The sequence below is a fragment of the Plecotus auritus genome (genome assembly GCF_963455305.1).
Source record: "Plecotus auritus genome assembly, chromosome: 1".
Lineage (NCBI taxonomy): Eukaryota > Metazoa > Chordata > Mammalia > Chiroptera > Vespertilionidae > Plecotus > Plecotus auritus.
The window spans coordinates 35,583,721-35,600,157 of NC_137770.1; the positions used below are offsets into that span (position 1 = coordinate 35,583,721).

The 16,437-nt window shown below is 37.6% G+C and overlaps 1 protein-coding gene across 1 annotated transcript in view; it reads left to right on the plus strand.

Annotated features, from left to right (window-relative positions):
* KCNH5 (potassium voltage-gated channel subfamily H member 5) overlaps positions 1–16,437 on the plus strand; it is a 266,047-nt gene that overhangs the window by 64,241 nt on the left and 185,369 nt on the right. The gene's annotated exons all lie outside the window — the stretch shown is intronic.

Below are 16,437 nucleotides of genomic sequence, written 5' to 3' on the forward strand. Positions count from 1 at the left end.
ATGACAAGAGTAGCTAGGATTTAGCATGCATACCTGAGTACTAAATGCATTGAGAGTGTTCTTGTGAGTGAAATGTTCTCTGAAGGAGCCAAAGACCGTGTATTCTATATGCAGAGAGACCAGATGATGACAGAAGACCAGATCACTAAGGAAATACATACCCAAGAAGCTGTTGTAAAAGAAGATCTTAGGGAGTAGTCACCACTATTCACACCTTCAACTTGACTTAGGTGATTTGTCCAAATCTATTTCTGATACCGAAAGTATTCTTAAGATCATTGTACTGGAGTTTTGATTAGTGTTATTAGAAGCAGTTAAGCCTTTGGATCCTGGTCATTGGTTTTTGGTCTAAGGCACCCTTTTTCAGGTTTCACATTGCAGAGTTTTACATTTTGACTCTGATGGGAAAGATGTTAGAATCCAAGAGTGTCAGCTGGCCCGTGAAGGCTCAATATCTTGGGTTTAAGCAAAGTAGTTTTCAGAGTTCCAAACATCTGAGAGCTATTGGAGCATCTAGGCTAGTAGCTGTTTATTTTCTGTCCCTCTACCTCCTTTGTACAGGTATAGAAACATGAACTCATGGGTTCTATTTGCTGGTTAAAGGTAACAGAGGGAGAGTGAGAATTCCAAGTGTTGTTTGCTCCAGAGGCTTTTAGGAGAAAAAAAAATGTTCTTACATACAAAGAAATCCTGATGATTAATTAAACTGTTGCCTACATACCAAAATGGTAAGATGTATTGGCAAAAAGGTGCTTTATAAATTCAGAAGACAACATTTTGTCAAATGTAGAATTTATTGCTATACTACTTTTAATATTTAATTAATTTTGCCTTACACATGAGCATAATTTGATTTTTATTTCTTCTTTGATCTCTCTGGTAACCAAGTCATTGTTTAATAGCATGCTGTTTAGTCTCCATGTGTTTGATTTCTTTGGGTTGTTTTTATTGTAGTTAATTTCCAGTTTTATGCCACTGTGATCTGAGAAGATGCTTGATATGATTTCTATCTTCTTGAATTTGAAGAGACTTTTCCTGTGACCCAATATATGGTCTGTCTTTGAAAATGACCCATGTGCACTTGAGAAGAATGTATATTCTGTGGCTTTGGGGTGAAATGTTCTGAAGATGTCAATTAATTCCATCTGGTATAGTGAGTCATTTAGGATTGATCTTTCTTTGCTGATTTTTTGTTTAGAGGATTTGTCCAATGGTGATAGTGGGGTATTAAAGTCTCCTAATATGGTTGTATTGCTGTCAGTCTCTCCCTTGATATCCTCCAGGAGATTTTTTATGTATTTGGGTGCTCCTGTATTGGGTGCGTATATGTTTACCAGAGTTATTTCTTCTTGTTGGATTGCTCCCTTTAGTATTATGAAGTGGCCTTCCTTATCTCTTTTTATGTCCTTCACTTTGAGATCTAATTTGTCAAATATAAGTATTGCTACCCCAGCTTTTTTTCATTTCCATTCGCTTGGAAGACCTTTTTCCATCCCTTCACCCTCTGTGTGTCTTTTTTTCTGAGGTGAGTTTCTTGTAGACAGCAGATATATGGGTCTTGTTTTCTTATCCAATCTGTTACCCTATGTCTTTTGATTGGGGCATTTAATCCATTTACATTTAAGTTATTATTGATAGGTACTTACTTGTCGCCATTTTTATTCCTTACCCCTGTGTTCCTTCTTTGCTTCCTATTTCTTTTATTTTTACAGCAGACCCTTTAGCATTTCTTGAACTGCTGGCTTGGTGGTAATAAACTCCCTTAGTCCTTTTTTGTCTCTGAAGCTCCTGATTTCACCTTCAATTTTGATTGATAGCCTTGCTGGGTACAGTATTCTTGGATTCAGACCCTTCTTTTGCATGATTTTGTATATTTCATTCCATTCCCTTCTGGCCTGATGAGTTTCTGTTGAGAAATCAGTTGGTAGTCTGCTGGGGGTTCCTTTGTAGGTAACTTTCTGTCTCTCTTTGGCCACTTTTAAGATTCTTACTTTGTTGTTGGTGTTTGCCAATTTAATTATCATGTGCCTTGGCGTCGGTCTTTTGGGGTTCATTTTGCTTGGGACTCTGTGAGCTTCTTGGATTTGTGTGGGTTTTTTCTTCCCTATATCAGGGAAGTTTTCTGTCATTATTTCTTCAAACAGGTTTTCTATTCCTTGATCAGTTTCCTCTCCTTCTGGAACCCCTATTATGCGGATGTTGTTTTGTTTCGTGTTGTCTCAAAGTTCCCTTAGGCCCATGGTTGGCAAACTGCAGCTTGTGAGCCACATGCGGCTCTTTGGCCCCTTGAGTGTGGCTCTTCCACAAAATACCACGGCCTGGGTGAGTCTATTTTGAAGAAGTGGTGTTAGAAGAAGTTTAAGTTTAAAAAATTTGACTCTCAAAAGAAATTTCAATTGTTGTACTGTTGATATTTGGCTCTGTTGACTAGTGAGTTTGCCGACCACTGCCTTAGGCTCTCCTCCTGCTTTTTAATTTTTTTTTCTTCTAGAAGCTGCTCTACTTGGGTATTTTTTTCTACCTTGTCTTCTAGCTCACTGATGCAGTCCTATGCTTCTTCTAGTCTACTCTTGATGCTTTCTATTGAGTTCTTTACAGCAGCAATGCCATTTTTAATTTCTTCTTGGTTCTTCTTCATTTACTCTTGGTTCTTACACATATTGTCAAATTTGTCTTCCATTCTTTTCAGCCACCTTATGACCCTTTCTCTGAATTCTTTCTCTGACAGTTTGCTTGCCTCCATTTTGTTTACTTCCTTTTCTGATGATGCCTGCTTTTCTTTTATATGCAGGCTGTTTCTTTGTCTCCCCATGGTCTCTCTTCTCTGGGTGTCTGGTTATGTAGTTCTCTCTCTCCTGCGTTGACTTAAAGGCACAAAATACAACACAACCAGGTACAATGCACGAGGCACTGAACAGAAATGTATTCACGATATTAATAACCCTAAATAAAGGTGACCACCAGAGAAAGGCGAATTAGAGGATAGGAGAGAAAGAAGGAAAAAAAAAAGGCATGCAAAAATGAAATTGGGAAAAGGAAAAAAAAAGTAAGAGAGAAAAGAAAGAGAATAAGAAAGAAGAGGGGAACAAACTATATATAGGGAGAAAACCCCAATAGAACAGCCACTAATTCCAACAAATGCCAGCAACAAGTACCTGGAGATGAATGCAAACTATAAACAACAACTAATACCAAGCAAGGCGAGTAAAAACAGAAGCAAAAAACAAAACAAACAAAGAAAAAAGAATAAACAAAACAATCTCACAAACAAGCATAAAAAATTGATATAATCAACAATCAAGGAAACAACAACAAATGGACAGAGAGAAAAAAGTTTTTGGATAGTGAAGAAAGAGAAGAGAGAGGTGTGTATGGACTTGGAGCAGGGGATTGGAAATTAGCTATATAACTAGGGTGAAATTTTAACAAGGGGTAAAAAAAGGAATAGGGAAAATCTAAAGCAGGAATAGGGTAAGAGAAACAGGACAACAAAAGGGGAAAAGTTAGGAAGAGAGTGATGGCATAAAGGTAAAGTTGAGATAGAGTAAAATGATGCTAAAGGAAAGTTGAAAATAGAATGTAGAACACTAATCCCAAAGTAAAATAAAGAGAAAATAAAATGACACTTTTTTTTAAAAAAAAAAAGGTAAAATAGTAGTAGTAATAATATTGATTGAAAATAAAAATGTAATAATTAAAAAGGTAAAATCAAGTGAGGAAAAAAGAAAAAAAATTAGTTTCTTAAGTAAAAGATTAAAAAAATAAAAATAAAAATGTGCAGTAGTGAAGATTATTTATTTCCTCTACTGTTCTGTTTGGCTTGGCTGTTTCCTAGTCAGGACAATATTGACGTTCCCTGAGTTCCACTGCTCCTCAGTGTTGTAAGCCAGTCCTGATTTTTAAGCAGGCAGTGCGTCTTAATTTCTTGTATTCCTTTATTTGTGTTTTCACAAGAGTCAATTTGTGATTCAACCACTGAATGGCAGTGTTTCTGGATTGACCTGAGGGTCTATAGGTTTTCTCTAGCCAGTGCTTAGATCCTGCTTTCCCTGTGGCACTCAATACCGGTTTGTGGGAGTGGGTTGCCCCAGAGATGGTTCTCTGATGGTTATTCCCTGCTCTGATCCCCAGGTTCCAGAAAAACAACTTTCCGCTGCAGTCTCTTAAGGTGTCCCCAATTGGGTGATCCTATGTATTGGGCTTAGTAATCAGAAGCAAGGATTTAAAGAGGAAAAAGAAAAAAGGAAAAAAAAAAAAAAAAGGGAGCCAGTGTAAGTGTGCGAACTCCGGGTCTGCGTGCAAGTCTGTGCAGTCTTTTTTTTCCCCTTGTGTCTAAGCAGCCGGCACACTTTTAAAATTTTTAGGCTGTCCTTTTGCGCCAGATCAAAATGGGTTGCTTTTTAGAGTTCCCTTCTGTTAGCAGCTCTGTGGACCTCCTTCCACATTCATGGATCACGCCAGCCCCAACAGCCACGGATTTTTCTAGGCTCAGACTTCCCCCAGTCCTCCAGCTCCTGCGTGCGCATTTCTCTCTCCTGCCTGGACCAGAGACTTCACCTTATCCCAGGCGAAATCTGACCTTTCCGTGGTGGAGTGTAGAGCTCCTCTGAGTCCGTGTGCTTGCGTCAATTGGGGACCGGTGTTCTCAGGTTCGCAGCTATTCGGTGGGTGCCGTAGTTGTAGATTTTCAGGCTTCCAATAACATCCACTTTCCCCTTCAAGATGGCGTGGTCTCCGCGTCTGAGCTGGTCACTCTGGGAGGGAACCCAGCAGCAGTGGGGGCTGCCTGGTCAGGGTAGCCCTGTCCAGCAGTCCCCACAGTCTCCTTGAGTATAGCTGTCCCTCAACTCACCAACAAACACTCCCCGTGTGACCACACACTCTCCCTTTGTTTTCTTACTCACACACCATCTTGCAGTCTGCCTTCCCGTTGGCAGCCATCTTCTGTTCTCCCATAATTTGATTTTTAAAACATTTATTTCAAGTAATTATATATTCATTGGAAGTTACAAAGACAGTACAGAGAGGGCTTTTGTGTTCTCTACCTGGTTTCCTCCAGTAGTTACACCTTATCAATCTCTAGTACAAGACTCATACTGACATTGGTGCAACGTGTGTGTATAGTTCTGTGGTGATCTATCACGTGGGTAAATTCCTGCCACTACCACGGAAATCAAGATACAGAATAGTTCCATAACCACAAATATGTCCCTCATGTAACTGATCTATAGTCACACCCATCCCTTCCCCTAAGCATCCCTAACCCTTGGTAACTATTGATCTGTATTTCATCTCTATACTTTTTTTTTTTTTAAATTTTGGGAATGTTATATACATGGAATCATACAAAATGTGACCCTTTGAAATTGCCCTTTCCCACTTAGCATAATCTCCTGGAGATCCATCTAAGTTGTTGAGTATATCAATAGTTTGTTCCTTGATATTTCTGAGTAGTATTTCTTGGTTTGGATATAGTGCTATTTAACTGTTCATCTACTTAGGGGCATTTTGATTGTTTACAGTTTGGGGCTATTATAAATAAAGCTGCTATGAACATTCATGTACAGCTTTCTTTCTTATTTTATTTTATTTTATTTTATTTTATTTTATTTCCTTTATATATATTTTTATTAAGGTATTATATGTATACATATCTGTTTAGACGTAAGTTCTCAGTTCTCTGGGATAAATACCCAGGAATGTGATTGCTGGGACATATGGTAAGTGTATATTTAGTGTTTCTTTTAAGAAATTGGCAAACTGTTTCGCAGAGTGGATATACTAGCATAGTTACATTTTTCACAAAAGAATAATAGGAAAATAAAATCTATGGAGACTTGAAGGGTGCCATTATCATTTTGTTTCTCAGGCCCCGAACCTGGAAATTATCCTAGATATCTGTTTTTATCATGTGTTTCATCTAATCATAACAAGCTCTGCTGGCTTTACCTTGAGAATACATTTGAATCTTTCTATTTCTAAACCTGCTGCCCAAGACCAAGTCACCACCACCACTGGCCTGTACGTTTGCAGTAATCTCCTGTGTGTTCCTTCTGTTTCTACTGTTGTCCCACATCTCTACCCACAGTGGCCCCTTTAAGTAAGTGAGATCACTCCATTCCTCTGCTCAAATCCCTCCTGTGTTTTTTCATGCACATGAAGTAAAATTCAGATTTTCTATTCCTGCTATCAAAGCCTTAATGGTCTGACCCCTTGCCTGCCTCACCCACTTCACTTTCTCCCATTCCCACCCTTGTTTATTCCACTCCCTCCATGCGAGCCATCTTGATGTCTCTACATAGCAAGCGGGGTCCTGTCTCAGGGTCTTTGTATTTGTTTTCCCCACTGCTTATAACACCCCTGCCCTGTATTATGTCCTGCATTCATGCAGATCTATACTCAGATTTCCTCTTCAGAAATTCCTCCCAATGCTGCCCTACTAGAAAAACCACCCCAATGCCAACCACCTTTGTTCTCTGACCTTTTACCTTTTCCTTCTTCATTGTATGGACCAAGTCCTGAAACCACATTGATTCTGTTTTCCTTTTCCATCAGTACGTAAGCTCCATGACAGTAGTTGTTTAGCCCCAACTTAAAAACAGTTTTTAATATCATGCTCAGTCTATACTTGTTGTATAAATGAATGAAATTGAAGATGTCCCTGATGGTCATAGTGAGGTTCTCCTGTCCTTAAGTCCACTCCAGTTAGGTCTCTGAGAAGATACATGCCAGAAAAATGCAGTTTTTAAATTTTGGCCCCGATTCCTTTGTGGATGCCCCGATTCCCGATGCCTTGGTGAGCTCATCTGTATTGTCTGCCTCTGGGAGTGCAGTGGTCCCTTTAGCTGGATTTTGACCCACCCTAAGTCTCTCGGTAGGCCTAGTCAGTAGGAGCTGTTCAGTAGAAGCACCAACAATTCCTTCACTGCTTTTTACTATTTACCTCTAGAATCTACCTACATTGGAAATTTTCACATAGATTCAGTCGAGTTTTCAAAATTTCATTTGATTCAGAATTGGTCCCATTCCTTCTCAACTTCATGTGTGGCCAATTATATTGCTATATGTACATTTTCTTATTCTCTTTTCCTTCAGTTCCTATCTTGATTTTATGATGAAGACCTGGTCTTAAAGTTGCGCCTTTTCCTGAATTTTCCCTATATCCTTTCAACATCTGAGTTGTTTTCTGTTTAGAAACCAATTTCTGACATCTTTTGCCTGTTGATTTAGGTTTTCTTTTTATGTCTCTGAATAAATTTCAATCTCTATAAGCCAGAGTGTTCCTAGGAGATGCCTTTTAATTTCCTCCTTTGACCTGGGTCGTTAGTAATTTTATGGCATGTTTCCTTTGCAACAACCTAAGAAGATAATAGAAAACTGTCAAGACCCATGAAGTGTTATAGTAACTTCCCACAATTCCAAAATTTATTAGATACACACGCACGAAACATCAACCAAATTGGCAGTTGTAGCTGTTTGCAATCTTAGTTTAATTTTTTCCCTACAATAACACCAAGGAAAACAGACAAAACAAACCACCAGTGTTCCCAGAACCACCCAGAATCAGTATGTGTTATCAGCCATAGACATAGCCAGGGATTTTATGGTAGTAGTGTGTTGTGTGTGCGTGTGCGTGTGCGTGTGCGTGTGCGTGTGTGTGTGTGTGTGTGTGTGTGTGTGCATGTGTGGGAGAGAGAGAGAGAGAGAGAGAGAGAGGGAAAGAGAGATTGGGAAGGAGGGAAAGTGAAGAAGGAGAAAGAAAACAGAAAGGCTGATGCTTTTGGTTGTGCTAGGATTCTAGTCAATTCATGCTGGCTGTTTGAGAAGCATCACTTGTATCTTTATAATTGAGAAAAATGTTTTACCAGAAGATTGTTGGAGCTAAAAATCACTTTTATTCTGTTGAGGAAAATAATCACTACTTATAAATGATAGCCTCTTTTTCTGAAGAAAGTCACCTGAAAGTTTCGTGCCTTCCAGCAATATTTAGAAATTTCAACAACAGCACTTTCAGTTCCTAGGTCCTTTCTGACAAATCTTCAAGTAAAATTTATGACCGTGGCCTCCCTTCCATTCTGGTCTCCTGGTGTTTCCTTTTGATCCCTTCTGTGTCAGCAAGATCGCAGCACATTTCCTTTCCCTGCTATTGAGGACTTGTTTAGGCTAAATCCTTTGTTCCCACATTTGCCCAAGGTGGAGAATCCTCCTGCTCAGATTCCAGAACTGGAAGGTGGTTTGGATCTTCTCAAAATATGTTTACCACCATGGATTTTCTACCTCAAATTTATCTTTTTTCGGTTTTAGCATGCTTTGTGCCTTGGCTGTACTGCACGCTCTGATTGCCATTCCTGGATAGTCACCTCCCCCATTTCTCTGTATCTGCTCATTCATGAATGAACCTGACTACTCTGCTGATGGTCACGAAATTCACTACCAAAGGGCTTTTCTGAAAGAGGATATTTTTGCAGTTTGTTCTGCAGCACTTGTGGAAAATAGCATTTTTTTTTAGATCAAGATGTGGGTAATCTCTTTGCTAATTTGCTCAGTAAATACTTAATGATGCCTTTCTGAAATGTTTTTAAATCAATTTCATTTATATAATCTCATTATTGAGTCCCTAATAATTTTCTTTTTTTCTAAAGATTAACACACTGACTGACTTTACTTCTGTTCAGAAAGCACCTTACTGTTCTGATGATGTGTTTGGTGTCTATGAAAGAAAGGAATGGGAGTGTGGAACTTTTTGATATGATTATCCTTTTGTCTTAATGTATTTGATGAATCCTCTTCTAAAGATTTATCAAGAAAATAATGCTTACTTAGTTTCTTCTTCATAACTAAATAATCACATAATTGTATTTTAGTTTAATTCAACCATTATAAAAAACTATATTTTTGCATCTTTTATTACAGTTTAATAAAAAGAAACATAAAATAAAAATGGAAGTTATGAATAACTTTTGGCCATAATAATTTGTGTTCAACCATAAATTTTTCTCTCTAAATATACATGTATTTCCCCCTTCTATATATAATTTATTTGCTTTATTTTACACACTATTAAATAAAGTAATAAACATGTAAACAGCATATTTCAAAAGACTAGGATAGACTTTGGTTATTTATAGGGTAGGGGAAAAGTAGGTTTACACGTTGTTTGTATGGAAAGTACTACAATAAGTAAGAAATAATAATACAAGAACAAACTCTGTTTCATGTATTCACAACTGTAAACCTACTTCTGTCCCACTCTGTGTTTTACTTAAAAGCATGTTTACTCTTTAACATTTGTTGCCTGCTTAGTTGTTAACTTTAGACAGCCTGACTAACATGGTACTTGATAATCAGAACCTGTCCTGCTAGGATGCCATTCAAGCTAAGTCTTTAAAAGTAAAGCGAAGCAAAACCAGAAGCTATAAATACAAAAATTGCTGAGGTTAAATTGGTACACAGTACACCCAGTCATAATATTGCTAATCTGCAGTTTTAAAATTGGATGTAATTGATGATAGCTTAGGCAGTGTGAGAACTTTCTCTAAATGACTGGTACAGTGTATAATGCAGAAGCAAATGTTTAGTACATTTAGAAGTATAGCAGGGCCATCTGCCAGTGGGATATGTATGTATGAAGGGAAATTTGAATTTCCATGTAGGTGGTTAAGTGCTGCTGGGGAGCACTTAGTTACACGCTGGTCACTCAGCATCATGTGGAGGAGACTCATGCCACGCATCATATTCTCCAGTTGGTGAACTCATTTAGCATCCTCTGTGGAGTTCAGATGAAAGCCAAGCTGAGATGATGGGCATTTCCCTTACCCCTCTCTATGGGAGTAAATAAAGAGAATCTGGTGAGACCCAGAGAGTGGGAGAATCTATATATATAAAAGGCTAGGTCAGTGGTCAGCAAACTGTGGCTTGCGAGCCATATGTGGCTCTTTGGCCCCTTGAGTGTGGCTCTTCCACAAAATACCACGGCCTGGGCGAGTCTATTTTGAAGAAGTGGTGTTAGAAGAAGTTTAAGTGTAAAAAATTTGGCTCTCAAAAGAAATTTCAATCGTTGTACTGTTGATATTTGGCTCTGTTGACTCATGAGTTTGCCGACCACTGGGCTAGGTGACTGACCGTATGTCCATCTGACCGACTGACAGGCTGGTATACATGATGTGCACTGGCAATTAAAAATAAATGTTGACTGGCACATGTGCAATACATATAAAGCTTTCTCTGGCGCCAGTCGCATGTGACGGACCGGCCGGTACATATGACATGCACTGGCAATTGATCAAAACCTCTTGATAGCAGTTTTAATTTAGGAATGGATATTACTGAAATCCCTCATGAAATGATTTGTAACAGATCTATTATTGAAGCTACCTTTGGAAATAGTATATCTATAGATAATATTAAAAATATATCTGAATGTGCTATTCTTTGTCCTAAAAATGAGCACATTCATAAATTGAAGAAATTTTGGATATACTCGATGGAAATTTTCACACCTGTTTGAGTGATGATTCCATCGATTCAATGGTTGATGCTGAAAAGGAAAATTTTCCCATTGAATTTCTAAATAGTATTACTCCTTCGGCAATGCCATGTCATAAATTAAAATTGGATCATCATGCTACTGAAAAATCTTAATAGTAAATGGGGTCTTTGTAATGGTACTAGATTTATTATCAAAAGATTGTGACCTAACATAATTGAAGCTGAAGTATTAACAGGATCTGCGGAAGGAGAGGTTGTTCTGATTCCAGGAATTGATTTGTTCCCATCTGACACTGGCCTCCCATTTCAATTAATTTGAAGACAGTTTCCCATGATGCCAGCATTTGTGATGACTATTAATAAATCACAAGGACAAACTCTAGAAAGAGGAGGAATAGTCCTACCTGAACCCGTTTTCAAACATGATTAGTTATATGTTGCTTTCTCTCACATTAGAAGAACGTGTGACATTAAAGTTAAAGTTGTAAATACTTCATCACAAGGGAAATTAGTCAAGCACTCTGAAAGTGTTTTTCCTCTTAATGTGGTGTACAGGGAGATATTAGAATAAGTTTAATCAATTTATCAATGATTGTTTTTATCAATGTTGTTTTTATATCATGTCTTTATTGTTTTTATATCATGTTGTTATTGTTTATTTATTAATCAATTTCTATATTATTTTTATATACATTTTACTATTTTTTTTTTCATCTCTGACACTTCTATTATAGAAAAAGGTTGAATAGCTATATTATAATATTTGGTATTTTAATTTTATAATACTACTGGTATATTATATATACTATTTTGACATGTAATTTTTTTGCAGTAACATAATTACTGCATGAATCTTTCTTCTAATTAATTTCCTTTCAATGTGCATGAATTCATGCACCGGGCCACTAGTATAAAATAAGTGGAGGACAAAGGCCTGTGTGACCTTGGAGAGTCTTTGAATCTCTCGAGGTTTTATTTTTTTCAATTGTGAAATATAGGAGTTGAAATAAATGACTTTTAAGGCCCCTTTCAGTGTTAACAGTCTACATATCTAAGATTCTGTTAGTGAACTTGTGCCACTGTCCTTAGAGTTGGGCTGGTGGTGTTGGAGATGAGGTTATTGTAGAAAAGAAGTATGTGTCATTTAAAGGTTTTAGGGCTTTTCACATGGATTGCATACCTTGTTTTATGAAGAATAAGGTGTCTTGTATGGAATATGTTCAGTCAAGAGTTAAGAAGGGAGACTGTCAGGGGATATAATAGAGAAAAAATAAGGTTTTGAAAAGATAAGTGTTTTTTCATATAGAAATTAGGAAGCATTTGCCTACAGGGCAGAAAAATGGGGCTGGGGAGAAGTGGGTACACCATGCCAGTGGGGACTGTGAAAGCTGTTTGTCCCAGATGGATATCCAGGTGGGTTTAAAAGTGAGTTGTTACCCTTTTCCAATTCTAAAATAATTCCTCTGCAGATTTTAATATGAGACTTCAGGTGATTCAGATACAATATTAAGTTACATGTTAACTTTTCCTTGCCCTTGCTATTGTGGTGTAGGTAGGAAATGGAGTGTGAACATGCTGATTTTCATTGCTGGTTTTAGTTTTAGCCAGATGGAGAGTGCTTTAAACTTAATGTTTATTTTGGAAACTGGGTCAATTCGTTGTGCCTACTTTATCCCTGCTTGTAAAAAAGATTTTCCCTTTTTTTTCTCCTTGTTTTTTAAGGAGCTGAGTATCCTGTGAGGAAAACATTTTGTGGAGCCCAAAGTTCAGGGCTATATATACCTTTTTCATGGTTTAGTAGTTTCAGGTATATAGTCCAATAGTTAAAATTAGACCAAGTGATGTGCATTTTAGCTCCTGTTTCTTATTCAAAGCAGTACTTGTATCTTTTTCAGAAATATTCGTTTGTACTCATGTTTCTTTTTATGCCTGGTCAATTTTTTACAAAGGCATCTCAGATTCTGTTAAGGTTGAGTTTTCCCAAAAAAACAACAAGAAATTTTCTCAGTGGCCTATTAAGTAGCTTGACCTCTTTGCTTGGTCTCTGGAACTACCTGTGTCTCTGTATCACTCAAAACTATTTAATTCATTCAGCATTGTCCCAAGTGTTCTGCTAGGTATTGGTATTAGGGAAACAAACTAGATAGTTCCTGGCCCTCAATAAGTTAGTGGTATGGTGAGTATCCGACAAGGAAATCACGGAATCATCTCTTTTTCTCCCATTCTCTCCATCCCCATCCCATCTCTCTTGATATAGTAAACTAAGAGCTAAGACTATGAACAGGCGAATAGAGAAGCTGGGCTAAACTGTAAGGCTGGTGTTTGCCCTTTTTTTAAAATAGAATTTTTATCTTAATGTGTGGTTGTTTTATTTTATTAAATATATTCTTATTGATTTCAGAGAGGAAGGGAGAGGGAGAGAGAGATAGAAACATTAATGATGAGAAAGGATCATTGATTGGCTGCTTCCTGCACACCCCACACTAGGAATCGAGCTTGCAACCCAGGCATGTGCCCTGACCAGGAATCGAACTGGTGGCCTCTTGGTTCCTGGCTCGACGCTCAAGCTGAGCTATACTGGCCGGGCTCCTGTTCATTGTATATTTAGCACAAAGCATTGTGCCTAATTGATAAGTTATGTTCATTAAACATATATAGAATGAATGAATGAATAAATGAATGAGTGGAAGTTCACCTAGCTCAACCTGAGGAATATAGGAAGATTGTAAGAAGAAGTGACTTAACCTCAGACGACAAACAAAAGAGGTAAATGATGCAGAACTTAGGTACTTTCCAGGTAAAGAGATACATGTAAAGGAACAAAAATGAAATGGTTTGGCCTTTTTGTGGGACACTGTGTATTTCACTTTGGCTTGAGGGGAATGCAGAGGTGGATGGGGAGGAAGGAAGAAAGCAGGATGTTAAAGGCCTTCATGGCTAGATAAAGAGTTTGTCTTTTATCCTAAAGGTTATGGGATAAATAAGAATTTTATTCCACAGTGCGAAAAATGTATCAGAGGAGATAAAGGCTCTGGGCCATTAAATCAGTTAGAAGGCAGTAATCCAAGAAAACATAAACTAAAATGGTAGGAATATGGAAAAAGGTGTAGTTTTAGAATTGGCAATATTTTATTTTTCTCCTAAAGGTCAGATATGAACTCTCTTAGGTTTTGTGGGCCCTAAGGTCTCCATTACAACTACTCACCTCTGCTGTGATTGTGCTAAAGCAGCCATAGACATAAATGAATGAGCATGGTGTATTCCAATAAAACTTTAAACAGGGGCTAGCTAGTTTTGGCAGATTGGCCATAGTTTACCACCATTCAGCATAGACAACATGGTTTGTGAAAGGACAATGTATTTTAAAGTCAGACAAACCTAGGTTCATTTTTTTTTGCAATACTTATTAAGAATTTACATTTATTATCTAAACCATCATCTAGAAAATGAAGGTAATAATCCCTACATTTCAGAATTATTTGGAATACTCAAAAAGATATTGCATGGAAAGTTCCTAAAACAATTTTTACATTGTTATTGGTGAATGGATGAAGGTGTTAGGTATGGTAGAAGGAAGAGTTCAAAGGACTTTTAGATTTCTGGCTAATTCAGCTGAGTGAATAACAAAATTCTTTTTTTGAGATAGAAAAGAAGGAACAGATATTAATGGGGGGAAAGGGTAGTTCTTTTTTGGACATGTTGAGTGTGAGGGCCTGTTCATTATATTCCACAAATGAGTGAGATAATGTGATATTTATCTTTTTCTGACTGGCTTATTTCGCTTAGCATAATGCTGTCCAGATCCATCCATGCATTTGGTTGGAGATCTCCATATGTTTGGCATTTACATGTGTGGTTGTGGTTCCAGAGATGTGAGCCATGGAGAGATCTCTTTAGGAGTCACAGTATAGAGAAAGTTACTGATGTCAAAAGAGTACAGGATAGAGTCAGAATGAAGCTGGCCAACTGTGGACACTTGGGGAAGGAGAGACACAAAGAGGTTAAGAAGAGAACCCAGAGAGGAAAAAGAAAGCATGCTGACAATGGATGAGAGAACTTCAAGAAGGAAGAGGAAACAGCAAGACCAATTGGACAGTGAGTCAGGAGAGATCTGGCTGGCATTGGGTGGTCGTTGGTGACCTTCAATGAGTAGTTTCATTGGATAGTTGAAGGGGATTTGTCTTTATGGAATCTAAAACTTTTTTTTCTATGTGAAGGAAAATAATTTTATCAGTAACCATTAATCTAGTGTAGGTAGATTTTGTCTATACAGTTTTTTTTTTTTACTGCAAATTTGCTTTTATTCTGAATCAACTTTCAAGTTCAATAAGATATATTTACATTAGATTAAATCTCACTTTCTTTTTAAAAAATATATATTTAATTCTTTATTGTTTAAAGTATTACATTAAGTCTCCTTTTTCCCCCATTGACCTCTCCCTGGCCACCCCCACCCCCCAGCACATGCTCTCACCCCCCTACTTTGTTCATTGGTTATGCTCATATGCATGCATACAAGTCCTTTGATTGATCTCTTACCCCCCTCACCCCCCCACCTTCCCTAATAGGTTGGACAGTTTGTTAGATGATTCTATGACTCTGGTTCTATTTTTGTTTCTCAGTTTGTTGTTCATTATATTCCACCAATGAGTGAGATCATGTGATATTTTCCAACTGGCTTATTTCGCTTAGCATAATGCTGTCCAGATCCATCCATGCTGTTGCAAATAGTAAGAATTTATATAAAATATGTTTTATTGACTTCAGAGAGGAATGGAGAGGGAGAGCGAGAGATAGAAATGTCAATGATGAGAAAGATTCATTGATTAGCTGTCTCCTGCATGCCTGAGCCTACAACCTGGGCATGGGCCCTGACTGGAAGTTGAACCATGACCTCCTGGTTCAGAAGTCCACACTCAACCACTAAGCCACACCAGGTGGGCTGAAATCTTACTTTCTAAAAGCAGGTATTTTACTCAGGAGGATTTTCTTACTGATTGCTACAAAATTATTTGGTGAGCTTCCAATAAATTTAGTATTGATTCCTATGAATGTGTATATTGCCTGGGATAGGTTATTGTTACCTGGCAGGTGAAGTGGTGTTCTGCTGGACAAAAACATTGGGGGAGGTCTTACAGAATCCTTATGTATGTCGTATTGAGGATCAATTGACATATGATTTTAATTTTGGTTAAAATAAAATTCTTAAAAAATTTTTTCACAGGGTGAAAGTCTAACAAATCCATAGATGAATTATTTAGAACATGTTAAAATAAATGTTATACCCAAAGGCCTCTATGCAGTGATTTGAGAATTGCTTTGGTATGCTCAGAGAGTGGAATTTTTTTAGAGTAATTTCTAAGCCAGTTCCCAAGTGATTGCTTCTTTCTTACTTATATAATATTTACATAAATTGTGATGACTGACTTAAGTCTCCTTGGGAGTTTAGGTGCCGGCCACATGGTCCTGGTACTGGGCTCTGTGTAAGTGAGATTTCTATAGGATGGCACTGCATCCAAGTTGATTCTTTGGAAATACTGGAGGCTTAAAAAAATTCTCACTGAAGCTAACTCTGGAACTACCTTTTTGATCCTATCTTCTTTAAAATTTCATTTATGTTTAACAACTCCCAAAAGTCTTAATCTGTGAAGATCTAACTTCAGAGCCTTATGGATTTAAAATAAATGTAAGGGAGAGAAACTTACACTCATGCCTCTTGTTAGACTTCAGCAAAAAAGACAAGTTGACTCTTCTAATGAGACTTTGGGGTGGAAGCCATGGACTTTAGGAAATTTTCTCACTACCTATGAGTTTGCCTGTTAGATTCTTTAGAAAAGGCCTCAAAGAATCCCCATAGTAGGTGTGATTCCCCAACTCCTTGCCTTTAGGAAGGCCTACCTAGAGAATAACATAATTTGTTCTGGCCCCATACATACTCTAACACTCTAG